Source organism: Cydia amplana, chromosome 5 (genome assembly GCF_948474715.1).
Source record: "Cydia amplana chromosome 5, ilCydAmpl1.1, whole genome shotgun sequence".
NCBI lineage: Eukaryota > Metazoa > Arthropoda > Insecta > Lepidoptera > Tortricidae > Cydia > Cydia amplana.
This window is the reverse complement of record NC_086073.1, coordinates 14,064,590-14,092,174: the sequence shown is the minus strand read 5'-3', so window position 1 is coordinate 14,092,174 and position 27,585 is coordinate 14,064,590. Positions and strand designations below refer to the sequence as shown.

Sequence of the window (27,585 nt, the reverse complement as noted above, 5' to 3'; positions counted from 1 at the left end):
CTACAATTGGAGGTCTACCTACCTACAAAAGCCTGTGCCTGTGATTTCAGTGGTGTACCTGTATTTGTACAGTCGCTATCAAAAATATCTGTTATATACAGGCTGCACAAAAACAACTTAAATTGGACTTAAATGCCTTGAAATAGAGTCGTGCTATGTTTGTGAATACCTTGTTCACTCAGAGTTATATCTGATAACACGATTACAAAATATCAGATAAACTGTAAGAGAGATACATGTTTGAATTTATCTTTTCTGTTTGGCTCCCGTAGAAGAGGGAACTCAAAGAAATGCTAGCTTGACGCCGTGAAGGATGACATCTAATTAGTGCGCACTGAAGAAGAATTCGTTGGAAAAAGAAATAGATCTGTTGAAAGCGGGGCTTAAGAGTCGATCACCAATCTATGCATGGGAATTGCAAACATGAACATTATAAATAGGTATCTACTTTTAATTTGAAAAAGTACTAGAATAGTTTGAATACGGGGCGTCAGCGTGTGAATGAGTTATTGGTTGCATGTGCAAGTGACAGCTATGCGAGTACCTGCATAGGTGAAAGTACCCGCGGCAAGTGCACTAACGAGCCCCCACCAGTCGGCGCATTCGCTAATCTCGCTCAATCACTGGAGACGTTTGATTTAATCGCACCAACAATGGGAAAGAAAGTGCAGCAATTGTAAGACGGCCAGGAAACGGCTTGCTAAGGTACTCTCGACCTAACTGAGGCGTGTTTGTGGTTGTCGCAATCTTCTTTCCTCAGCGATGCAATAGGAAAGTACGTAGGTACATTCTTTTCCAGTCAACTTTAGGTTGAGCAGGCATAATTGGCAGTCTGTCGTCTCATAATAAATTTATGAAAACAGAATCCGAATGAACATACAAGACTATGAGTAGCTGCGTATATGAGCACTTTTGCGTTATTATACTTATTATCTGCTAAACTTCGTTGTTGCGTACATTATGTGATACTGTGGGTCAAGTATGAGCACTTAGCTACATGACCCATCGTTGTAACTACTTATTTAAGCATTCACAAGGTGTTCTTTAGTATTATCCTGATTTTTTTAAGCCCATGGAGAATAGTTGCTACGTCGGAGTCGCGACAGCCACGTCGTTGTCGGCACGGCGCGCCGGCCAATATAGCGCGCGACACCGCCCGCCCGCCGCCCCCGAAGGCGCCCGCGAGCCCAGTCCCGTCCGCGCCGCCGAGTCGCGCGCTAGTGCCGCGCGATCATCCTGTTCGCACTGCAAGTCTCTGACCACTGAAACCGACCGTTTATGACATTCGACAACCCCGCCCTGTGTCAGTGCATTTTCCCGAGACGCATTGCGTTTCGAACACGAGAGAGCGCTGCTCCAAACCGAACCGTGTTGGGATTTGTGGCTGCGTTTATTTATGTTGTCGTTTTGGTGTGGTGAATATTGTGTTATACGGACGAAAACCGTATTATCTGTGCTATAGTTTGTGGATATTTTTAACAAACGGTGGCATATTCACGAAGGTGAGTCAAAAACTTGATTACTTCGTACCCACATAACGAAAATTCGCCGCGACGTGGCAAGCGAATCGTATCCAAACGATATTAAATTGCGAGATAACTCGCGCATATAAACAATCGGTAACTAATAAGCCTGCCCGATACATCACTTTTTCTTGTAGTTGTTTTGCTCTTCGTGCTCTGGGGACTATCAAAAGAACAGTTCCTCGTTCGCAGTTGTTGTATACATTATGACGTCATCTAATCAATTGATTGATACGGAGTTTACAAGGGACCAAAATACCAGTTTTCGATTGGAGTATTATGCTGATTAGATTCTTATTGGATTCGGTCCTATCCCACTATCCCATATGGTGGCCGGAAGCGAGTGGATAAGAAAACATGGAGGAGAGAGGCGGCGTCGGCGCGGGGCGGTGCGCGGCCGGCGACCGCATTCCATATGGAATGCCGGATTAAACGCAATGTCAGTGTGACGGGGTTCACCGCGGGCCGCGCCATGCACTGCCCGTTGCAAATTCACAACAATGTAACCTGAGAGAACCACTACAAAGGCTTCTGTTGGGATACATTCCTGTGAACATTTTGTGAGCACTTACGTGCGCAAACTCCCACTTAATAAATAGTACCCTACGCTAAAATATTATCCACACTGTTTTAAACGGCCACCTGTTGTGGTGGAGGGGATCTTGGTTTCTAATGATAAGCTTTTTTCCAACCGCTTCACTATAGAGTAGATAGTGTCGATAATAAGTTTACAATAGGTTGCGATTCGTAGCGCTTTTTATTGACTTGAGCGTTTCATTTTTGCACTAATTGCACTCATGTAATTTTGCAATACCTACAGCTAAATAAAATATAAATAATACGCGATATTAGGTATTTATTGCAAATATTGCAATCTCTACAACTGTTATCAATGGAAAAATGGAAACAATTGTGTTTTATTCCGAGAGTATTTCGCAAATGTATATGTGTAGCAAAATACACATTACACCCGAACACACATAGATACATACAACTGTAATCAAAAAATCCTGCTTATAGGTATTTCCGGTATATGATATGATATACAAATGCCTAGACTGAACCTATTCAATTATATATTATTGTAGGTATGTACATTATGTAGTTATTTGCGACGACGATACTGCGACATTGTGCTCAAGATACGTCAGGGGCCTCAGAAAATTCTATGCAGCATAGGATTATCTTATTAAGGCCCTTACAGACACACTTCGACCCAGAAGGATCTATTGTGTGTGTATTCACACTTATATCAAATGGGTGTATGACACAACGGTGGGCCTTAAAATCTTTGACCCCAAATAGGTAGCTACGGTTTCTTCTAAAGTGTTCAGGCTGATCTTACAAATAACACTTTGACCCGATTCTTGCAAAGTTGCAAAATGCAGATGTGTTTTGCGTCAATTCTATTTGTAAACTGGACTACAGATTGATGATTTACAATGCGCTTCGATGAAATATCAATTTCAATTATCCAATGCCAGGTCAGTTGCTTCAAATGTAAAGTTTGTGAAAGTCTTTATTTCCATTACAGTCAAGAAACTCCTGCTCTAACAATCTTTGTTTGAATGTGTAAATGCTTTTATTTAATCGTGGGGTTTATTTACGCTTTTTGTACTTTATAATGCAATAAAGTCTAAACGATAAATATAATTATTTTGAGCAAATAAACAAAATAGGTACGTTGAAGAATTTGCCATTATGACAACATGCCACGAAAACGTTCGTTAATTCAAATACGGTTTTGTTTTTCTGTAAGGCGCATACGTTTTTACATAGACTGACCTAAAATGTCTTTTAAAATAGTACATGTATATGACCGCACTAGTGATCCCGAATAAGCACCGTGCCGATGTCGAAAATTAAAAGGCTCATACATACCTACTGTAAACCGTTGTACGATACACGTGCGAACAGGTAATTCGCAACTCGTGTCGATTTAAAACACTCCCTTTAGTCGAGTTTTAATTTATCACCACGCGTTGCGAATTTCTTACTTTCCGCACTTGTATCGTAAATAACTATTATATTGATTATTTGATACAGGTGTTTTTGTACACATATAGGATGGTTTATTTATACAGTTGACTTGACAATTATTGCCTATTCAATCAACTACTGACGCAAATAACAATATATATGTAGTTGTAAATTAGTACCTCATAACGCTATGTCAGCATGATCATAAAAGCTAGAGTTGAAAACGAGGAATTAAATGTTTGCCATTTTTACCCGACTGATTAAGAATGGACTTGACATAAAGTTTCCTTTATTCAGCTAATATGCCACAAGAACATTTTTACCCGTTAAGTTGTTTTACAAGCAATAATAATAAATCAGCAACTATTACATGTGTATTTTGTATTGTATGTAGTATCAATCTAAATATGTACCTATATCAATTCAATGAAATACATATAATCAATCGTAAAAAAAAACAAATATGGGTAGATTGGGTAGTTCGAGAAACTCTCGCGACTAGAAGATGTTTTACTTTTAGCTGGTCTCCGAGACCACGGGGACAACGCCGTCCTCAAAACTTCGGAGGTAAATTTTAGAATATTATACGCGATTAACTCCCGTGTTATAGTTAACAATAAGATGCCTGTATCTACTACCCAGTGAAGCATATAATATATGTAGGCACTGCAAACTTATTTCGGACGTCAATGGCTAAAATCACCTAAGCCTGGCGGTTTTATGCGCTAAACTGCTATCCGATTACACGATCGATATCGATTCTAATGAGTTGTCCTGTGGTGGCATATGCAAACGCCCAAACGGCATAAAAAATAGTAGGAAATGTCCCTGTCAAACATAACGCAACATATATTTATAATATATGTCCAGTGCCGGATTAAGATATTTTGGTGCCCTAAGCATTTCTAGACCATGGTGCCCCCTATCCCTAGGGTCATTAAGATTGCATTGAATTTTCTTGGTAAATTGAGTGACGGTCATTTTCAATCCATCACATCATTTTATCACGGAAATTGACAGTGCTGCAGCAGTAACTTTGCAACAGGAATGCTGCTGCAGTCGCCATCCGAATGTCACCCCTCTCAAAGTTGGCTGCACTACATAGTATAAAACAAAATAGCTTCCCGCTGTCTGTCTGTCCCTATGTATGCTTAGATCTTTAAAACTACGCAACGGATTTTGATGAAGGGAGACAAGAGGAAGGTTTATGTATATTTGTTAACTCGTGCGAATCCGGGGTGGGTCGCTAGTAACATTTAAAATGATATTGAGTGTAGCGAGCGCGAAATTTTTTCGATAGAAAAAACGCAATTCGATAGACAATTGTACATTTTTACTGGACGAGGCCGAAGGCCTAGCTCCGCATAAGGGTCTCCCCATACTTATCGACGCGGATTCGGCGAAAGCCGATAGTAAACAGCATAAACAGGTAAGGTTCGGTTCGGCTCCGTTCGGCCGTCGACGGCCGACGCGTCGGCGTCTTTTTCGCTCTTATTGAGTGGACATAAAGTTTCATTTCTATTGGCATTGCCGATTCCGCGTGGATAAGTTTGGGGAGACCCTAAGGCTGGACGTCCCGAGCGTCCGACCGCGGCACGTTATCATACTTACAACCAATGGCGAAGTGTGATCTAGGCAGAAAGCCCAGCTGCTAGAGAGGAAAGCTTGGAATTGGATCAAGCCCAACCCAAGTGTAATTGAGGCAGAAAATCGACTTTGGCGTGAGGTGGAAGGCCTCGCATAAGACATAACGCCGAACTGCAAAAGAGTGGCTTGAAAACGAATCTATAATCTATGTAATCACGACTCTCCTAGTGCTCGCTCTTTGGCATCACTCGAAAGCGTGACTTGATAGGATGCTTTTAGTTTTCGGCTTTCGCAGGGCCCCTTATAACACTTTGACAATTAGGTTGCAGGGTCGCGGCTATGCAGCAACTCGGCCTGGCCGACAAGTCTGGCGTGCAAGAGAGCAAAATTCGCTATATAATCGGTAATCTATGTCGAAAAAATCGGCTGGCCGCAAGTCCGACGGCAAGATTTTTCGGCCATGAGCTTGAGGGCCTCCGTGTATGGTCAAATCAAATGCCTACGATGAAGACGTTCTTACGTGCTCTCACTCTCTTACTCCTACGACCCTTCGTTATTAGATGGGTACTTCTACACGTACAAAAACTTTCATATTGTAGGTACATACTCCACTAAGACTGCAATGCTAATGCAGCTTGTGCGTTTTTTGCCTACGTTTTTGGTGCCCCCCTAGACGTGGTGCCCTAAGCACGTGCTTGTTTTGCTTATTGGTTAATCCGGCACTGTATATGTCGATTAGTGTTCCAGTGCCTTAAAGTGATCAAAAATAGTCTGTTTTAGACTGATTTCTTTGTTCGTTCGAATAAATAATTCAAATTAAATATCAAAATGTGAATCTGTATAATTACAATTAATAACATTAAAAAAAATATCTTTTATTAAATATTTTTATATTATGTAAGTACCTACAAATATCCAAATGTTAATTTCTCCTTTTTTAATAATTTATTTACAAACAAGATATATACAGTGGTATTACTAAAAGAAATTAAAAACTAGCTTAAATCTAAAATAGGCCCTTGAGGCATTGTACCAAGGATGCTGGTGACATTTTCTCGCTGTATCGCAATGCTGATACTTGGTGCGAGGTAGCCGCCAGCTCTTCGGTCACCAGTTAGTTACCTACGTCAACCAGACGCTTCGCGATTTCTGCGAAGATACTATGGAGATTTACATGATTGTTTGACAGTAGTACACTTCTATTATATATAAATATATATGTATATATATTAATTTATTTAGGAAACAAACAGTCACATACAAATATGTTTAAACTTGTAGATATACAATAAGACCTATAGTTCCATTAAGTATAAAATAATGATATTGGTAATAAGTAGAAACAGGGCAAGTTCGGTTATGCCTATTAATAGGAAGATACACAAAAGTAACAATTGGATACACAACTTATAAAGTACCTAAGCATCGATCACGCTTACAAACATACATACATTTCATAAGACTGTAAAACAATGACTTTTTTTAGGGTTCCGTACCCAAAGGGTAAAAACGGGACCCTATTACTAAGACTCCGCTGTCCGTCCGTCCGTCCGTCCGTCCGTCTGTCACCAGGCTGGATCTCACGAACCGTGATAGCTAGACAGTTGAAATTTTCACAGATGATGTATTTCTGTTGCCGCTATAACAATAAAAATTTAAGTGGGGCTCCCATAGAACAAACGTGATTTTTGACCGAAGTTAAGCAACGTCGGGCGGGGTCAGTACTTGGATGGGTGACCGTTTTTTTTGCTTGTTTTTTTACTTGTTTTGTTCTATTTTTTGTTGATGGTGCGAAACCCTCCGTGCGCGAGTCCGACTCGCACTTGGCCGGTTTTTTTAACAAAGTAAGTACATTATAACATTACACTGCTATGGGAATATTTAGCTCCGCAGACCACTGCTATATTTACCGAAAGACAATGAAAAGATATCTAGATTTATGAAGTTAACGTTATAGTTTTGACAGGCTCGTCTAAAGAAAGTATTTTTGGCGAAATTAGAACTACAAAAGCTGATATGGAACGTTTGGGGGTGGCGAGAGGGAATACGACGAGGCAATTTAAGAACAATTTTTTCAAGAAGAGTGGAAGAATCAATGAGGCTATTTAGAATTTTATAAAGAAACATTTGATCTATACATACATGTCTTTTTTCTAGTGGCCCAAGATCACGTCGGTGTGTGCTATTCTCTGACATATCCAAACTGTAGCGGTAGTGGAGCGACTTTAATAACTTATTTTGAATTTTTTTAATTATTTTTATGTGAACTGTATATTGAGGGATCCAGACGACGCTACCGAATTCTAAAATGCTACGAACATAAGAGGAGTATAACACTTTAAAGGTGTTTGGATCTTTAAATGGTTGAGATAGTCTAAGTATCAGACCCAATTTCTGGTAGGCCTTCGTGGTGATGTGGTCTATGTGTGAAATGAAATTGAGCTTAGAATCTAAAATAATGCCAAGATCTCGAACCTTTGTAACTATATGACCTTTCCTGAAAAATCATAGTTGAAAAGAAGGGGACTACGTTTACGAGTGAAAGTGATACAATTGCATTTATCGGGGTTTAGAAGTAATTGGTTGTAACCGCAATATCTGGCAAAGCTATCAAGATCACGTTGCATGTCCAGTCAGTCGTTCTTTGTTTTTATATATATATTTTTTGTGTCGTCTGCATATACTAGCTATGTTTAGAACTAGAGAATGATGAACCCATGTCGTTAACATATATGATAAATAAAAGCGACCCTAAATGAGAGCCTTGAGGGACCCCTGAATCAATGGTTAAGTATCTGGAAGTATAGCCCCTCAGTGATACTGCCTGGCATCGGTTTTGGATATAGGATTCAATCCACCTGTAGAGATCGCCGTGTATACCGAAGTTCGTATAATTTGTGTAATAACATAGTATGGTTAATTTTATCAAAAGCTTTTGAGAAATCGGTATACACGGCGTCAACCTGATGACCGTTGTCAATAGCATTATTAGCATTATATACTGGCATTACTCTTTTTAACGTGTGTAGATACGTTTTCTGATTACCACATGCTACTTACTTAGTACCGCGTGAAGTATTTCTGAATCGATAGTGCGTGCCACATTCGAAAACTCGACCGCGGCCGCTTCCGTCTCGTCGCCACGTTTATCATGATATTCTGTTTTGGGCATTGCCTTCCTAATGTACAATCACAAATGTTATCGTAAATGACTAGGCACGTTCCTACTAAACTTTTTATCAAATGAGATCCGGGTGTTAGGTCAAACTTACACAATCTATGCGACCTTTGTCTTGTTTCAGATATTCTCTTAGAATTCTCAGAACTGGAACCATATCTCAATGTTTATTTCACTGCTTCTCGTCAACAGTAGGTAATCAAGTTATTATTGTTTCATCCACTTTGCGAAAGAGGTTACTGATTAAGGATTGCTTTGTTTCCAGGGTTCATATAAAATTCAATTCATCTTCGTTAATTCATTGTTGACGAAGACTATCTACTTAAATAGATCTGTCTGATTGATTTTGTGTAGGTAATGTAATATTGTTTCATATCATCTTGAGCCTCAATTAAGTAAGGTATAGATATAACTAACGCCTCCATTAAAAGACGCGTAGTTCTCAAATTAATGTTGATTGAACATTGAGTCGCATTTAGTTACCGATACTGAATTAAACTGAATAGGTAGGGTAATATACTTAGGTCTGGACGTGAGCTGTTTTTTTGTACATTTTGTATCATGATGACATCAAACCAGTTAAGGCAGGTAGATTAAAAATAAAATTGAGTGAATTGGGAAGTTTAATTTTGTGTTTTACAAAACATTAAGGGTTTTACTTGGTATTTTCCTCATTCGGCCCCAAAATTCAACGCTGATAAACAATAAGCAAGTACAGATTGTGAAATCCTTGTTTACTGCATTGTATCATACCTATGTGTAACACATTGTTCACATACTATATCCTTCGATCAACACGGAAGGGATGCGGCATTCGCACTATTTCCCCTCTGCCTAGGTACAAGATCAACTGATCTAGTGCTGGTAATAAAACTAGTTGCGCTCGGATTTTTAACTAGACCGAGTCCAGACGCGCGAGTGAACACAGCAGCAGAATAAATGCCTATTTGCTCGGTTTTTTGTTGTAAAAAGAGGTCGGGGACATCAAATTTACAAAAAGAAGGTGTTACATTTCACATGTAATCTTTTTTTTACATGTCATACGTTTAATTACGTTTAAACACAATTATTATATTTTAGTCTCATGTAATTGCTGGATTTATCGATTTTGCTCGCCCAGTACAAATTGCGGATCGGTCGAGCGACAAATCCGACTTCTCATCTCTCAGAATACAATAAAATTCTTCGACGTAAATGTGTTAGTGTGCGTGTTGTCACACTTGTGACTCGTCCGTACACAAAAAGAGATCGAGGTTTGCAAGATTTGTCTTTGACGTGTGTCATTTTCTATGTATTTGTGTCGTCATTACAGATTTGATTTTGTATGTAAGTGTGTGAGAAGTGCGACTGTGTGCACGTTCCCCCCCGCGAAAAATGGCAGAATGATTTGAATGTCAAGATATCGCTTGGGCCTATCCCTTCCGACGTGTCGGAAGCCCGTGTTGATCGAAGACTATATCTTCCTCACTTCAATCTGATGTTTAAGTATAGTAATACATATGTGGATGTTGCACACAACTTTTGCACTTCGGTATAATAGTACAAATCGGACTTAATTCTTCAAGGCAAGGATATTTGAAAAGTTCTTTTGATAAATGTTTCGAGAAAATTACTTCTGTAAGTTTGCTAATAGACATTGCGTTAGACATTTTGTAAAGCGAATGACGAGATGCTCGTCTGTTCTAGTGATGAAATCTTAAAGAGATATAATCGCATTCCGCGGTGAGCCTCCCCTCTTTCTTGCAGCGTCTATTGCATGCCGCCGCCGAGCGGGCGAGTGGTTCTTTAAGGGGATTTTGCACTTACCTTCACGAAGGTGCTGATGCGGGAGACTGCTGATTTTGCACTTTATCAATTAAGCATGACCCTCACCTAAGAGCTATGCATCTCTTCTATAGACATATGAAACCTTTCCACGAATATTCATTCACTTTCTTGTTAGCTCGGTTAACAGGATTCGAATTAGTCTTAGTATATTTGGTGATTTGGCGGTAATAGGGCGGTAGATGAAGCAGGTATCGAGCATAGCGGGGTAACGGTTCCCTCGTGTTTGCAGAGGCACTGCTGAGACGTGTGTGCGTGCGCCACTCACGCCCAAACACAGACGCAAGCGCTCACGCCATAGCTCGGCCGTTGAACCGAATGCTCGAGGAATTTCTCCAGCGTTCGCTCCGTTTGTAGACGAAGAAGGAAATTACGGCTGTTGGAGGGGTGTCAGTCAGGCATAAGGATGAGTTAACGCCGTGAGCGATGTCGCGACCCCGGAGCGAGTGTAGACCAATGTGGAAATGATTTTACTTTTTTAACTTATTTTGTAATAAACTTGAGAAGTAGTATGCATTTGTAGGTAGTGATTTGTCGCAGGCACGTGTGCGAATGCTTTCGCAATCGCCCGCATACCAGTCCAGGGTGCGGGCTAATGTTTCAAATCGCCAATAAATTAGTCTTGCTGTATTGACGTCATTTTATATTACTACTGTCGGGTTTCGGGCCTTATTTTCATATATAATCGATGAGTCACCGGAACATCGATGTTGATTGATGCAGTTATCTCATGTCGATGTTCGGCGCACTGTGGATGTGTTGTGTTTTTGGGACAACAGATTTCAAGTCAAGAGTTAATGCGGGTGTTATAATGAATATAGTGATAATACACGGTTAAGCTCTAGATTGCCTTTCGACGCATAATGCCAAAAACGCAAAACGCCATTTTGTCATTTCGCGTAATGAAAAAAAAAACACGCATAACGCAAAATACGCTGTATACCAAAAACGCTTTATGCCAAAAAACGCATAATACCAAAAACGCAATACGCCATTTTATCGTTTCGAGCATTGAAGAAAAACATCCCCCATAATGCCAAAAACGCAGAATGACATAAACGCTAAACATAATTAATTATGTTAACAGGAAGAATTTGTACTCCTAATTTTGCACTAAAATGTAAGTTGTTGCTAGTAGCAGTACTTTTTATCTAGTAGTGGCCAGAAAGCTCGCCAAATATGCATGAAACTGAGTTTAGCGGCGTTGCGGTACTATGTCGCGAAACTAGCATCACAATTACACGTCTACACGAACAGAAAGCTATGCAAGCTGAAGCAACAGGCACTAAATCGTACTACTACTACTACGTCTACTACTGTATTAACCTGTCAGATCCCAAGGGCTCTAATTTGAGCCAGAACGCTTATGGTGACGTCACACACGTGGGAGTTGACGGGTTTGAACTCGACTGGAATAAATCCTCATATATAAAAAAAAATTGCCATGTTGCCAGGGAGCATCCCTAACAATATGTTATTAAAATAGTATCGGGATATTGCGATAGTTAAATGAGAAAAAAAATGCTATTTGTTACCAAGTCGTGATAGAAATTCTTTTTATCACGCCGATCTCTGCATTATGGGAAAATAATAGAAAAATAACATTTAGGATAAATTCATCTATTTGCCTCAGGTAGGTGAAATATAGAACATTATGATGATACAGCAATTTCACTTTTAATATATTGTGTGGATATAAATACTCGCAATATACGTGTTTGTCATAGGTTAGCTTTTGGCATTATGCGTATTTAGGTTTTGGCATTATGCGTATTTAGCTTTTGGCATTGTGCGTATTTAGCTTTTATATCGTTTTGGCATTTGGCGTATTTGGTATTTCTACAGATTTGGTATTATACGTATTTGGCATTAAGAGAATTTGGCCTATTGCGTTTTTGGCGTTTAGCATATGAATGGCGTTTTGCGTTTTTGGCATTATGCGTCGAAAGGCTAGATTGATGTTAGATTTTATCATAATAACTTATCTGTAATTATCATACATGAGCATGACACAACGTTGACATACCTATTCTGAATTAAGAAAAAGGTTTTCTTGTAGGCTTGGTATTGTAGGTAAAGTTAGACCAAGCAAAGTAGGCAGCGATTTTGATAGCCCAGACAGTGAAAGTGTTAAGTAAACGTCATAATTTCATATAAGTTTGGGCAATCAAAATCGCTGCCAAATTAGCTTGGTCTAACTTTACCTACATATCAAGCCTCATCCCCCCTCATCTGGCATAATATTGTCCGTCAGTATAAGTATCGCAGAAACATTTTTAGTCGAATGATAATTTTGCATAAATATTACTTGGCATTATTATTATTATGCATATATGTAATACATTTTGCAGCATATTATTTAGCAGAAGATTACTTTTTCCGACTTTCGATTGGCGTAATTGTATATACCATAATCATCCTGCAGCATACTTATATTGTGGCATAATGTTTTATCTGCTAGCAGAAAAATGGATTAAGTACGTTAAGTAAGAACTGTGACCCCAACAAATTTGACTAACCTAACCTAACATAGGTTGCAACTGCGGCCTTCTGTATAAAACGAATGGCTGCCAGGAAAATGGGTTAGGTTAGGTTAGCTGTGATCTCCTACAAAAACGAACGACTGCCAGAAAAATAGATTAAGTTAGAGCATAACACTGATTCATATACCTACTAGGTAATATAAATAAACCATAGGTACACGTTTTTTATAATATTCTTTATTTACCCGAACCCGACAGACGTTATAATACTGATTTAGATCAACGCTTTAAAAACTAGCAAACAGTAATTCCATCACTACTCTGGCTAAATAAAATCATGCTATCCCATGTACGTGTCACACAATAATGCAAGTAATTGAAGTCATACATTTGATTACCTTTAATTCGTCTTGATAACATTATGCCACCTAAATATTATGCAATGCATTTATCTGAGAAATTAACATTCGTGTAAGAGACAATTATGATCATCAACAGTATGCCATAATATAGTTCGAGAATATAAAACTCTGCGAAGTGATTGTATGCTAAATGATACTATGCGAAAGGAAATTCTGCCAAATGACATTTCTGCCAAATGACATTTCTGCCAAGTAACATTATGCAATACAAATACAGTCGACTCTTGTTAATTCAAACCTGCGATAATTCGAACCTGTCTATAATTCGAAGTTATCACGAGTTCCCTAGAATATCTCTTTATATTTCGAAATAAATCAATACATTTTTAAGCTCTTGGTAATTCGAACAAAAGTAATCAACGCTAAGTAACAAAACGACGCGTTCATTCGAACTCATAGGCGTCAAACACTCTACAATTCGAAGTTATCAGATTGCAGACCTCACAGAGGTAATAATAGACCGCGCTGGTGGCCTAGCGGTTAGAGCGTGCGACTTGCAATCCGGAGGTCGCGGGTTCGAACCCCGGCTCGTAACAATGAGTTTTTCGGGACTTATGTACGAAATATCATTTGATATTTACCAGTCGCTTTTCGGTGAAGGAAAACATCGTGAGGAAACCGGACTAATCCCAATACGGGCCTAGTTTAATTACCCTCTGGGTTGGAAGGTCAGATGGCAGTCGCTTTCGTAAAACTAGTGCCCACGCCAATTACTGGGATTAGTTGCCAAGCGGACCCCAGGCCATGAGCCGTGGCAAAATGCCGGGACAACGCGAGGAAGATGACATTTTGAGACAAGTTGGAAGTTCGTCGTTGCACTCTTTCGTTGGTTATGTGTACATATTAAAAGTTAGTGTTAGTTACGAGTCCTAAAAAGTATAAATATGCTTGACGATTGCTGAAAAGAAGGAGTTAATCGAAAAAGTGGAGGTAGGTGGGAAGACAAGTGATGTTGCAAAAGAATTTTCAGATCAATCTCAGCAATGTGCATTGAAGTAAACTCATGTTTCAGAGTTCTTCCGAAACTAACCTTTTATGTATATAGTAAAAAAAATGCAGTTAATCAGTATTTGAAACTACCTACTCAATAATTCGAACTTTCATATTTTTTCTCAAAAATTTCGAACCATTTGAATTTGATATTTCAAACTCTCGATAATTCGTAATATTTTAAAAGTCCTTTGAGTTTCGAATTAACGAGAGTCGACTGTATATGTCAAAAAACTTTCTGCAACACATTAGTAACTCATCAAGCCTACAAGAAAACCTTTTTCTTAATTCAGAATAGGTATGTCAACGTTGTGTCATGTTAGACCGAAGATTAGGTTTCGGCCAGTTTCGGCCAAAAATCATGTTTCGGCCCTAGTTTCGGTTTCGGCCAAAAACTGCCGAGCCGAAACTTACGAAATGGTACTACGTACTATGAATAACTGAAACTTAACTATGTCACACAACAACCAAAAGTTGGGGAACAAGTAGGACAACAATATTAATGTAGGTACTGATTTATTTATGTATACAGAAATGTATTGGTTTATTAGAAAACACAATTCCCCTAACGAGGGCGCCACTGGACGGGTCGGACGCAGTCTTAATAATAATGTGTAGGTATAAAAGCGGTTTTATAACATTTTTTCAACGATTTTAACAGGTCTACTAAAGTTTCGGTTTCGGCCGAAACTAGAGCCAAAGCCGAACCTTCGGTTTCGGTTTCGGCAAAAAAACATGTTTCAGTCGGACACTAGTAAATTTAATCCGGAATATCGCGTAATAAATTTGCTTATATGTACTATGTAGGTATGTGTAATTAATTGAAAGGTCGTACAAGTACAAGTTATTTGGATATTTCGTAGATGCATAAAATGTCACGTTTAGGACAAGTGCTTCATAAGTTTTTATAGTTTTTCATCGCGGCTTATTAATTTTAGTAATAATAAAATTTTGCGTCACTAGCGTTCACTTTCAGAGTTTCGACACAGCGCATGAGCTGCATGCACGTTGCACAAACATCCGGCTCGAAGAACCAGCGAAGTTTAAAGATAACAATCGACGTTTTTCAAGGGTTCAAATTAAGTGACAAACTGACTAATTGAACTTAAATATTCTTGCAAATCTTACCTTAAGTACTTAAGGTAAGATATGCACGAATATTTTTCTAGGAATTGGCGTTTGTAGCTCGTTCACAGTAGCAGGCCGGTGGCACAGACTTTAGGTTAGGTTTCGTTCATGTCGTCTCGGATATTCAGTGTAATGCTCTGAACACAAATATATAAGATGACAAGCGCGAAAGTGGCGGGGGTAGTTGCGGTGACGTCATAAAGTCGGCAGTACAAACTTTTTATTTATTTTCTTTTAAACATACCATGTGGGGTACCCAATGAAAAGGCTTTGTGAGTAGATCACAAATATATAACATGCTGTAACATTTTCAATTCTTTTTCTAACAAATTATTAGAAAACGTTCAAAAATTTCACATGCCACTGTTGACTTTCAATTGCTCTAAATTGAAAATGGCTGAATGGATTAGTCCAAAATATATTTGTGATCTACTCACAAACAAAGCCGCATTGGGTACCCCACATGGTATGTTTAAAAGAAAATAAAAGTTTGTACTGCCGAGTGCCGAATTTATGACGTCACTACCCCCACCACTTTCGCGCTTGTCATCTCATATATTTGTGTTCAGGGCATTACACTGAATGCGTCGATACCATCCATATCCGAGACGACATGAGCGAAAATCGATTTCCAGAAGACTTTTTTTCGCTGGCCGGTCTACTACAGCACCCCTAGCACATGATTGGCGCGACAGTATTTCGCGGCGAGATAGACTAACTATATTAATAAAAGAGATCTCGCCGCGAGATACTGTCGCGCCAATCATGTGCTAGCCCGGCAGCGGATGTTAATTTGTCGTTAATTGTGGTAAGAGGCTAGGTGTTTTGTATACAGGTATTTAATTTGTGATACCCTTAGGTGGTGACGGTGGTGCAGTGGCCGGTGGCGAGTGAACGCGGCGACCTTGGGCCTGCGCCGGCGCGGACGTTCGTTGAACGCACCCCGCACCCCGCCACTTGCACCCGCGCCCCATGCCCACCTCAGCTCGTTTGCGTCTCGATAATTATTAATTGAAATAAAAATAAACGCATTCTCTTACCAGTTCAACAAGCTCTAGTTGAATGCAATACTTTAAATGTAACATGATTTTTGAATGTTGATAAAGCTGGATTTTTTCTTCAATCACGGATTTCAGGGTAGAAATACTAGAAATATAATATCTACCAGTTGTAATACTTTTAATACGTAACGTGTACCTAATGAAAATGATTTGAAACTCAACGTGAAAGTGAAATAAGATACCTACCTACATGTACATAGGTTTGTTGTCTACATAGTTTGGACATTTAAATGATGCGAAAATTTATCTTACGAGTAATGAAGTCGTAATATTTAATGGATTGTTTCATTACTTCTCAGTAATTTGTCATAAATATAAAATAACCGTTGACGTGTAGGTATCGATAACTTATAATTACTATCGATAGATTCGTTATCGCGCTATCGATACGTGGGCGGCGAATGTTTGTCACGCACGCGGGCGGCCCAGTCGGGGCCAGTCTTTAAACTTCTCTCCTATTTCCCTTTGTGGAAGCTCATTAAAATAATGACGTCTAAAAAAGGCTGCCCGTCTTTTGTCTAAACGTGCCTAATTTTCCTGAATATCGCCAAAACAAACGAGTGTCGAATGCTGCATTATTTTTGCCATAGTGGGTACCTGAGGCCCGCCGGGCGGCAGGCGGCGCCACAGCGAGCAATGACTCCTGACGTACTTGGTATGACATAAATTTGTACAATTATATGAAACTCGCTATACAAGATGACATTTTATTCGTCTTGTACTATTAATCGAGTAATATCACAGAATAAATAATATTATGTATGTACTACCGTGGTACTACCGTACAAAAAGGACACTTCCTATACAAAAGTTTGTCAGCGATTCAGGGTCGAATCATGCTGTCCCTTTCTAATGTATGGCACTAACCCTTTCGGCTATTTAGGGCTGTCACAATTCAAGTCAGTATCTTATCTGTGGTCGTGGTCAAGTTGTGCCAAGTTGGCACAACTTGACCACGACCACAGGGTTGGCACTGCCAACCCTATTAGTAATTGCTCGGAGCAATGCTGAGCCGAACGGGGCCGAGAATCGCCGATGGGAGGAGTGTCCCCGCACTGGTAATATCCGAATCAAACATGATGTCATTTCGACATAAAGATTTGCATTTTGATATGGTCAAATATTTATTGTTATGTGTTTATCTGCGGTTGCCTTTCCGTGGAAACACGTTGCATACAAACAAGATGCGTTAAGGATTTTCCTTGTTGGCCGCCGGCACAGCAACACGTAGGTACATTATTAATGGCAAGGTATCTCTAGCTCGTAAGCGATACGTGCTGCGCTGTTTGCGGCTATTTTTATCTTCGTTATTACCACAATATTCAAATGTGTTGCTTCAAGTCTATAAGTTCGTTTTTTTTAGCATTAGAAAGAACTTGAAAGAAGGTAAGCGATTTTGACATGTCTTTTAATTAAAAAACACTTTTTAAAAATCAATAACTATTACTTATGAAAGCAGAAGACTATAAAAGATCGTATTAGATTCATAATTGTTACATATTTACCGTAACTTATTTTTAAAATGTGTTTTTCAATTAAAAGACACATCAAGATTGTTTACCAAATTTCTAATGCTAAAAAAAACGAAGTATAGTCTTATTATTGGATTAACGGGTAATATGTGTATATAACAGGCCCATCCCCTCGTAAGATCTAAGAGTCAAAGTTTTTTGAATAGTCTGTGGTTCATTACGCCAGCTAGATATATTTTCATCTCTTTTCTTCACTAACGTATTTTCATAGGTTTTCTTATGTTTTCCTTCATCTAAAACCTGTACCACTACCACCAGTTTGGCAGTGAAATAAACGTCATCGAGAACGTAATTTACTTTCTATGCATCTCGCTCGTACTCGCATATTAGTGCAAGCGAGATGTATAGAAAGTAAATTACGTTCTCGAAAGCGTTTATGTCAGTTTTGACACTCATGGTACAGGCTCTAGTTGTAAATATCAAATGACTTTTCTTGCGAAATTCCAAGAAGTCAAGACAAGATTAGATTTAACCGGTCTAACTTTATTACTTAACTATGACTTGATAAATATCACTGGTATTATTTTATGAATATGCAATTTTTTTTTTCATTTAATAACTAGAAATCTAAACCATAAAAAAATCGTTTTGTCTGTCTTGATGATGATTCATGTTATTCAACGACAGGGCACACCTGTTGGACAAACCTGTTTTAGTGTAAAAAAATACATATGTATTTTGATTTACAGCATTATTATTCTTCCTAACTACTTTGTATAGGTACCTAATTATTACATACTAAGTTTTATTGAAATTGCGACCACTAGTGGTCAAAATGTCATACATGTAACATGATTCATTCGAAACAACCGCGTTAACACTAAACTAATGATCAGATACAATGTCGTCACGCATTAACAATTAAAGTTTCAGAGCAACACAGTTAATGTTCGTAGTATTTCATTCATGCAAAACACACTTCGTTTCTATTCGTCCGCCAGACACCATATTGTCACGCAACGCTATCCAACATCGGAGTTTATCCAAGAGCACTTTCTCTCTTCGTGGTCGCAATCAAATCTAACAACTTTAATGAAGAGATATCAAGCCTGTCGTCCGGTTGTGCACCTATTCGATCGGTGCTTTATGTAATCTCTCAGATAGTTTGCATGCCGACAGCAAAGGCTTTTCAAAGGTTGTCTATGGAGCCCATAGTGGGAAACAGACAGTTCTTTGGATTATCTTATTACAATTCCTACCACAGCTGTATTGCTGCTGCCACATTGCTGTTTAGAAAAGTTATATAAAATTGCATTGTACAACAAACATAACATTTTATTTAACACTCAGATGGTAAATTAAAAAGTTCTCTCCCACTATCTAGAGTGCTATTTAATTATTTCTGCGTGTAACAATAATAAAAAAAAATCTTCTCGCTTTCAGTATTGTTCGACCAAAATTTCAGGCGCGTTTCGTTTACAAAATAAGCGCTCGTATCGCGACTCGCGACCCGTTTCTTTATCAGCGTTTTCACGACCTCGCTCTTGCCAACAACCAACATTGCGCAATGCGCGGGTGTAATGTACCTAACTACACTGATGCGGCCGATTAATCCTCTGTTTTGGGTGTACATATTATACAAAATAATACTAGAAGTTATAATGTAAGGAAATATGTGGTGACCATCGCAATCTGGCAAAATTGGCGAAACTGGCTTTCTTATGAAAGTTAATTAATGTGGCATTTTGGAGGAATAATTTCTAGTTTTTAGACTAATGTTTGTAAGAAAGAGTCACGGATAAGGTAAACGTACTAGTGCTCGTCACGGTCCCAGTATCTACATGTCACCTTTAAACTTAAGTCATTTTTAATAGACGTGACAGCGGGGTGTCATCTATTGTGCTTTAGTGTGTCGACCACAGGGACGTTTACCTTATATTCCGTAAAAAAAACTTTTTTATCCTGATACATACAATTTAAGTAGGTACCTACATATAGCTGGTCAAGCAGATCTTGTCAGTAGAATAAGGCGGCAAATTTGAAAAAACTGGGCGCGAAGGGATATCGTCCCATAGAAAATTTGAATTTCGCGCCTTTTTTTACTGACAAGATTTGCTTGACCAGCTATAGTAGAAAAACGTACAGGTACAAGTACCTATGTAGGTATGTGTAGGTATAATAGGTACTTACAAAATTAGATTACCTACGACAAGCTATGTCTTGCAGATGCTGTAGTGTATGTTATTATACACTCGGGTGCAAAGAAATCGGACCACCCCAGCATTTTCAACATTTTTTCAATTTGTGTAAAAACTGTAACCTCGATCATGATAATTTAAATACCACGTGGTAGATAATTTTCTGCCCTATCAAATGACATCAATATTCAGGAGTGGGGATGGATATTGTGCAAAATATGGGCCTGGAAATCACCCCCCTCCAACTGCCTCATTAGCGCATGCACTAATTGACCACTTATCATTAGGTATAAAAACAGTCATTATCATTGTTTATGCATCATTCGTGATTGGTACGTCTTCCTGAACACTACTCTCATCGCCTGAACCTGGAAAAACTGGAGAAAAATGGATACTACCTCGACTGAAGCCGGCCAAGCAGTTGCCCTATTGCAGGGAGGGCTTAGTCAACGTGCAGTGGCTCGACAACTCAACCTATCGAAGTCATCGGTTCAACGTGTCTTCCAGAGATTCCGCGTAGATCAGACGTTATCCAGAAGACCCGGAACTGGCAGAACTCGCATCACTTCTGAGAGAGATGACCGTTTCATCGTTCTTACCTCGCTACGAAATCGTCGACTGAATGCCGTTCAGCTTCAGCAGAAGCTCCTAGAGACCAGGAATGTGTCTATCAGCCGATGGACAGTTAGAAGACGACTGAAGGAGAAGGAATTGACAGCTCACAGAGCTGCAAATGGCCCAAAACTCACCCCAATACATCGTGGACAACGACGCGTCTTCGCTCGCGAACATGAAGAATGGACCCTTCAGCAATGGAGTTCCGTACTTTTTTCCGACGAGTGCAGGATAACTTTGTCTGGCAATGACGGACGGGTACGAGTCTACCGAAGACCTGGGGAGCGGTTCTCTCAATGCTGCATCGAGGAACGTGTTGCTTATGGTGGGGGGTCAATCATGGTCTGGGCTGGTATTTCTTTGGAAGCGAAGACGGACATTGTGTTCATCACAGGGCCAGGTACCAGACCGAATTCAGGCGGTTTGACTGCACGTCGGTACGTGGAGGAAATCCTGGCTGATCATGTGGTCCCATTTGCGGGTTATATCGGCGATGAGTTCATCCTCATGCAAGATAACGCTCGGCCGCATACAGCCCGGATCACTAAGGAGTACTTGGAGGAGGTCGGCATCAGAGTCATGGAGTGGCCAGCCCGCAGTCCTGACCTAAACCCGATCGAGCACATTTGGGACGAGCTGAAAAGAAGAATCCGGGCCAGAAATCCCGCCCCTGAATCCTTACTGGAGCTAAAGACTGCGATCGAAGAAGAATGGGCGGGCATCCCTCAAGACACTGTAAAAAAATTCATAAGATCAATGAAAAACCGAATGACTGCATGTCGTAGGGCTAGAGGAGGCAATATACGGTATTAAAATGCTGAAAATTGTTTTAATTTTTACTTGATATCTTTAGAATCGCAGTTTTCCCATTATGCATAAGTTTCACTCCAGTATGCATTTTTAGGGTGACAAAGTTCTTAGCCCTGAAAGCCTGAAAATATTGGAAGTAAACCTGTGAAAAGCACATCAATTTATAGAGGAAAAGCCAACCTTTCATTAGGTATATAATATGTCACAGTAGCACATACAGTTTTTACAGAAATTGAAAAAATGATAAAAATGCTGGGGTGGTCCGATTTCTTTGCACCCGAGTGTAGTTGCAGTGGGGCGGCTTGCCGGGAGTCGACGGCACTCGTTATCGGAAAAGATAAGCTGGAAGCCGCCAGATTACTTCAACCACTTTCGTTTATCAAATCAAACGATGCCGTTTGCAAACAAGTTTCCCGGGCCCGTGCAGATTGCCTTATTACCAGCCCTGCAAATTCGCAGGATGCACAACGGAGACCTCGTTACAGCTTTTTAATATCAAGCTGTGCTGAAAGATGTAAAATTATGCCATGCTTTCTAACCAGTTTAATTATGTTCACAGTTCAGTTGGGCAAATATTCTACGTAAAACCTCGTGTACATTAATTATCTAATAGTCCTATCTAATATCTATCCATGTAGATTGTTTTAGTATTTTTTCTTCATATTGAGTACCTACCTTATTCGTTATGTTTTGAAATCATCAAAGCAATGAGTGCGGGTTTTCAAATCCAATCTAGTTAATTGCTAAAATATATACACTCGCAGGCTTCCTCCAAGACCACGTGACCACGTCTTGCGATATTCGGGAATATTATGTGAAATTGTTCATTTACAAAATTTAATTTAAAATTGATTGAGAGAAATTACATAATATAAATATAGTTAATCTCAAACTACGTGGCATTCTTAATGTTTTCTTAAATGTATATGACGTGTAACAGGAACAGGCAATTAACAAATCTAGGCCTCAATTAGTTAGAGACGTCGCACGCAGTGCACCGGCACGGCACCAGGATTTCGAGATGCGACTTAACGGCGATCAATAGGGGGGGCTGCGGGCGCCCCCGCCCACGGATTCCTTGCTACGACAGCGTATGTATCCATCATGTTCTGCGGGCTCAGCACGGTTCCATTTTTATCGACTATCACTATGCCCGTCACTTTCGCACTTACATACTTGTTAGAACGTGACAGGCATGGTGATAAACGATAAAAATGCTACCGTGCTACTAGGGCTGCTACACATACTGTACAACGTCCTGCCCTAGTAGCACGGTCGCATTTTTATCATTTATCACCATGCCTGTCACGTTCTAACAAGTAGGTAAGTGCGAAAGTGACGGGCATAGTGATAGTGGATAAAAATGGATCCGTGCTGAGCCCGCTGCTTATCTATTACTGGCTATTGAACGGTATGGTCGGTATGGTATAGTCACTAGGTCTAATTCCGCGGTAAATTTTGTAGATAAGAGATATTGAAATAGGATAGCTTTGTTGTTGTTGTTTATTGTTATTTTTTTGAGTTTATGTTCTCTAAGTATGGGGAACCCCCAAAATTTATTGTTTTTTTTTCTATTTTTGTGTGAAAATCTTAATGCGGTTCATAGAATATATCTACTTACCAAGTTTCAATAGTAGGTATATAGTTCTTATAGTTTCGGAAAAAAGTGGCTGTGACATACGGACGGACAGACAGACAGACAGACATGACGAATCCATAAGTGTTCCGTTTTTTACCATTTGGCTACGGAACCCTAAAAAGGGTCTTCGTATTTAACAACTTTCCAAGAACACATTCTAAATATACCTACATAGTTTTTGGTTATTTTTATTGTGCAAATTTTCTTTTTAAGTAGGTGCAACAGATATTCGGTATTCGGCCGAATAGTAGGCAACATTCGGCCGAATACCGAATATTCGGCAAAGTGGCCGAATACCGAATAGTTGCCGAATATTCGTGGCATCTCTAGTAAAAACGTTATAAACCGTTCTATTGCCACTATAACAACAGATACTAAAAACAAAATAAAATAAATATTTAATTGGAGCTCCCATATAACAAAAGTGATTTTTTTGCCTTTTTTGCGTAATGGTATGGAACCCTTCGTGCGTGAGTCTGACTCGCACTTGGCCGGTTTTTTGATTTTCCTTTATAAAAATGAACTAAAACCAAAATATTACTTTGCTAATCCGCGTGCTAGTCAATCAGTGCTAACCCGTTATACTTACTTGCGTATTTTTTACATGCAATTAATTAATTTATTTATAAAAATGTTCATGATCTGCCTGTACGGTAATTTAAAAAGAACTTTAAATTAAATAGTTACTCTGCCACACGCTAATATATATTATTTACGAATTAATTTTATTAAGATAAGATAAGATAAAAGAGTTTATTCAAGTAGGCATAATTACAATGCGCTTATGAACGTCAAATAAAGCTAGGTAGACCGGCTCCAACCCTACACCTCTGCCCCGAGAAGATTTAAATCCCCCCTCAATTGGAGGAGGGTATCCCATTATGGGACCGGCAACAAACTCGGCGGGACACATCTTTTCAAAAATAATTACATCTTATAATTAACATGCATTACGAGAAAATAAGGAAAAAAAATACAATTTAAATTACTATAGAATTCATGCAATTATACACATAAGGTGTAATAGAAATTTGATTTAGAAAATATACATATGTACATGGAATCATACAAATTCGTAGCTCTTTCAGAAAACATATCAAATTCTTACAAAAGGAAAAGAAAATAAAGTTATTAAAAGAAATGGGAAAACATATTATATAAATCTGATTGATTATTATGAATTACCAACATATAATATTTGATGTGCTTTCCTGCTTACCTGAGCTGTGTCAACTATAACTCTATACATAATACAATGTTTTATTGCTACTACTTTTTATTAGTTTCTGGTTTGGACCATGCATGTTTGTCTGTCAAGTAGTCCTCGACTCTGTAATAAGCTTTTAACATCAATGACTTTTTTAAGTAATTCTTAAGAGCTGGAAAGGGTAATCTTAAAGCATCCTCAGGTAACTTGTTATAAAAATGAATGCATTGCCCAACGAATGACTTTTGTACCTTACGGACACGAAACTTTCTGATAGCAAGCTTATTTTTATTTCTAGTGTTAAAGTTATGGACATCAGAATTCTTAGTGAAGGAGTCTAGATTCTTAATAACATAAATAATACTATCATATATGTATTGGGAAGCTACAGTTAAAATATTAATTTCTTTGAAAAGTTCTCTTAATGATTCACGCGCTCTTAAGTTATATATAGAACGAATGGCTCTCTTTTGTAAGACAAATATAGTCTGTATGTCAGCTGCTTTGCCCCAAACCAGAATACCATATGACATTACACTATGAAAATAACTATAATAAACAAGGCGAGCTGTTTCAACATTAGTCAATTGTCTAATTCTCCTCACGGCGTAAGCGGCCGAACTTAATTTGTTAGCTAGTGTTCCGATATGAGGACTCCATTGTAGATTTTTGTCCAATGTTAAACCAAGAAACAGAGCTTTATCTACCATCTCTAAGCATTCATTATTCAAAAGTATTTTAGTATCGACTGGTTTAACATTCGGCAAAGAAAATCTAATACATTTGGTTTTCTTAGCATTAAGTAGCAAATTGTTCATAGTAAACCAGTTAAGTACATTAACGAGTGTGCTGTTAATTACACTGTAATCGGTAGATTTCCGATCAACCTTAAAAAGTAATATTAAAATTAAAAAGTAGTATTTTCGCAGGTACGTACCGATAAAATGGGTGTGTATTGGAAGCCATCTTGTTGTATGTTAATGTGGGTACAATTGAAATGTCTCGGCTGTTTAAAAAACCTCATTGTTCCCGCGCGCCGGCGCATCATACATCGTTCATGTTTTCCTGTGTCTCGCACAATGTCGACAAATAACCATCGTACGTTACCTCCAGTTGATTCAATCATCATACATTATCTGCCGGTTATATGCATCGGTTAACTACAATTTATATAATTTACAATTTATTTTCCGAGCATTCGGTGCCTACTTCCATAAACCTTCTAGAAATGAAAAAAAAGGGACTTTGCAAATCTGTATTGGTATAAAATTGAAATACAATAGTTAAAATGATTTCAGTGCAGCACTTTACGATAAGATCATTGAAAACATGCTTATTGTCTTCGATGATCATAGACTAGGTTAGGTACTTTTGTCCTAAATAAATACGTGTATGACTATTTACCCATTATTATTGAATTCCTTCATAGTAAACGGAAAATTTTAAGTTGCGAGATAATTTGTGAAAGTTTGATAGTTTTATATATAAATTTGAAACTTATAAAAAGAATAACAGTTATAAAAAAGAATACTGCGTCTTTTTATTTATTACGTTGCGTTTTATATATATTTTTTCTTATTTTTATAACAACGGGCATGTAAATAATGAATCACTTCAGTATGCCGGCATTTCATACAAGTACTTTGTTCATATTCATACTATTCATAGTATAGTGGCTGATAGTGGACATGTGCAGGCCACGTGTGTGACCTATTATCATTCTGATGTACTAGTTTATAACCTTGTTGCTTGGGATTTCCATACACAGTGTGTAAATCCAATACGGGCAATACATAAATTATACCTATACAGGTGGTCCAAACCTTGACGTTCAAAAATTTTTTTTAGATTTAGAGGGTTGGACCACTCTGTATAGAATCTATCCGTCTAATTTTTTTTAAAGTTTCACTTAATTATGACCTTCTCTTTTTATTTTATTAAACGAACTTTTTAATAGTAACTGCCAACAAGCGTTTATAAAGTTCGTATCCCCCGTAACTTGTGTGTTGTATTACATTGCGGGCCGAACTATTTTGTATGATTAAAATTTTCATTGTATTTCTAAGCAAAATCTATCTCAGTATACTTCTTAGGTCCTATGATACCTACCGTTTAAATATTCGCCCGTATTAAATTTACACACTGTATGTATATCGCAAAGATTGTTCTTCAATAATATTTCCTGGAATGCGGCAAAGTTAAGATTATTTATCAAGATATTGCGCGAATTGTATAATAATATAGACTAGATGGGTTGATTCGAGGATGGGTCGATTTGCAAGTTTTCTGGTCATCACACAATTAAAGTAATGTGGACTCAGGAGTGCCAGGTAAATCATCGCCAGTCACAAGTTATGTAATTTAGTTTCATTCGGTGTTTGACATAGGCATAATTCTCGCACAGACGATGATTCTTAAAAATAAATGATAGATAAATATTTATAATATTGGTGTACCCATGTATTGTAAAATACGATGCCAGGGGCCCGAGAGGTAGATAACAACAGGGTTGGAACATTCACGGTATGCGTGGGTGGTTTAAGTACATAGGGTACATTGAATCGTATCGAGCGCCGGCCATTCAATGACTGCGTGACTAGATGAAGATTCGTGAACAATCTCACTGCTGCAGCGATCGCGGTTTCTAATTTGTTATAATTGGTGCGTTCTGGAAAAATCTGGAATTGTAGATTAGTGAAATAGTTATTTTTTCATCACTTTTCTTAATTGCTTGCTTAATTTCGTGCTCCGATATGTTGTTAATAGAACCTAAATTGTATTGCGAGGCAATTCCAAATTCCTACAAGAATTACCGGAATCCAGTCTTATAGATTTCCAGAAATCTATATTTCTAAAAGTCTGTGAAAGATCCTAAGATCCTATTAGCCATTTTTTTATTTTGCTTGCTAAGGTTACTTCAAGAAATAAAAATATTGACATCGTGACGTACAAGTGTGCAGTTCTGACAAAACACACATAAGTTTTCTCCTGTCCTGTGGACAATAGTATAGTTAACAGCTTATGGGCATGTAGGTAATGATTTTATCATACTTATCCAAATAAAAGGAGTACATTTTCTTGTGGATAAAGGTTAAATAAGAAAATTAACCTTCTTAACTTTTGGGTATGTCTAATTGTCTACAGGTAAGACGTGAACACAGTTTTGTGTTTGACCCGATTATAGTCTTAAAGCTAAATGAAGATTGCATTATTTGATAAAATGGTGGAATTAAAGTGCATTGTTGCAAGCAAGTAGGCATGATATTATTAGGCTCATTGCGAGTAGATCGTGACTCGTCGTCGGCGGTCGGACGCAGAGTCTTTCCTCTCAGCTCAAGTCTTTATTCTTCACAATTCTTCACCACTGCATTTCATTTAATCTTGTTTGACTGGTAGCAATTCTCTTGGATTGACAACACACTGGATGTTTTCGCTCGTCAGATTGTCAGTCATAATTTTAATGAATGG

The 27,585-nt window shown here is 38.5% G+C and overlaps 1 protein-coding gene across 1 annotated transcript in view; it reads left to right on the top strand.

Moving 5' to 3' along the window:
* The first annotated feature begins 1,088 nt into the window (after positions 1-1,088).
* The window catches only part of LOC134648309 (fibronectin type-III domain-containing protein 3a-like), a 77,011-nt gene continuing 50,514 nt past the window's right edge, over positions 1,089-27,585 (top strand). Inside the window, exon 1 of the mRNA XM_063502801.1 lies at positions 1,089-1,502. The gene's annotated coding sequence lies outside the window, so the exon portion shown is untranslated. The remainder of the gene's footprint in view (positions 1,503-27,585) is intronic.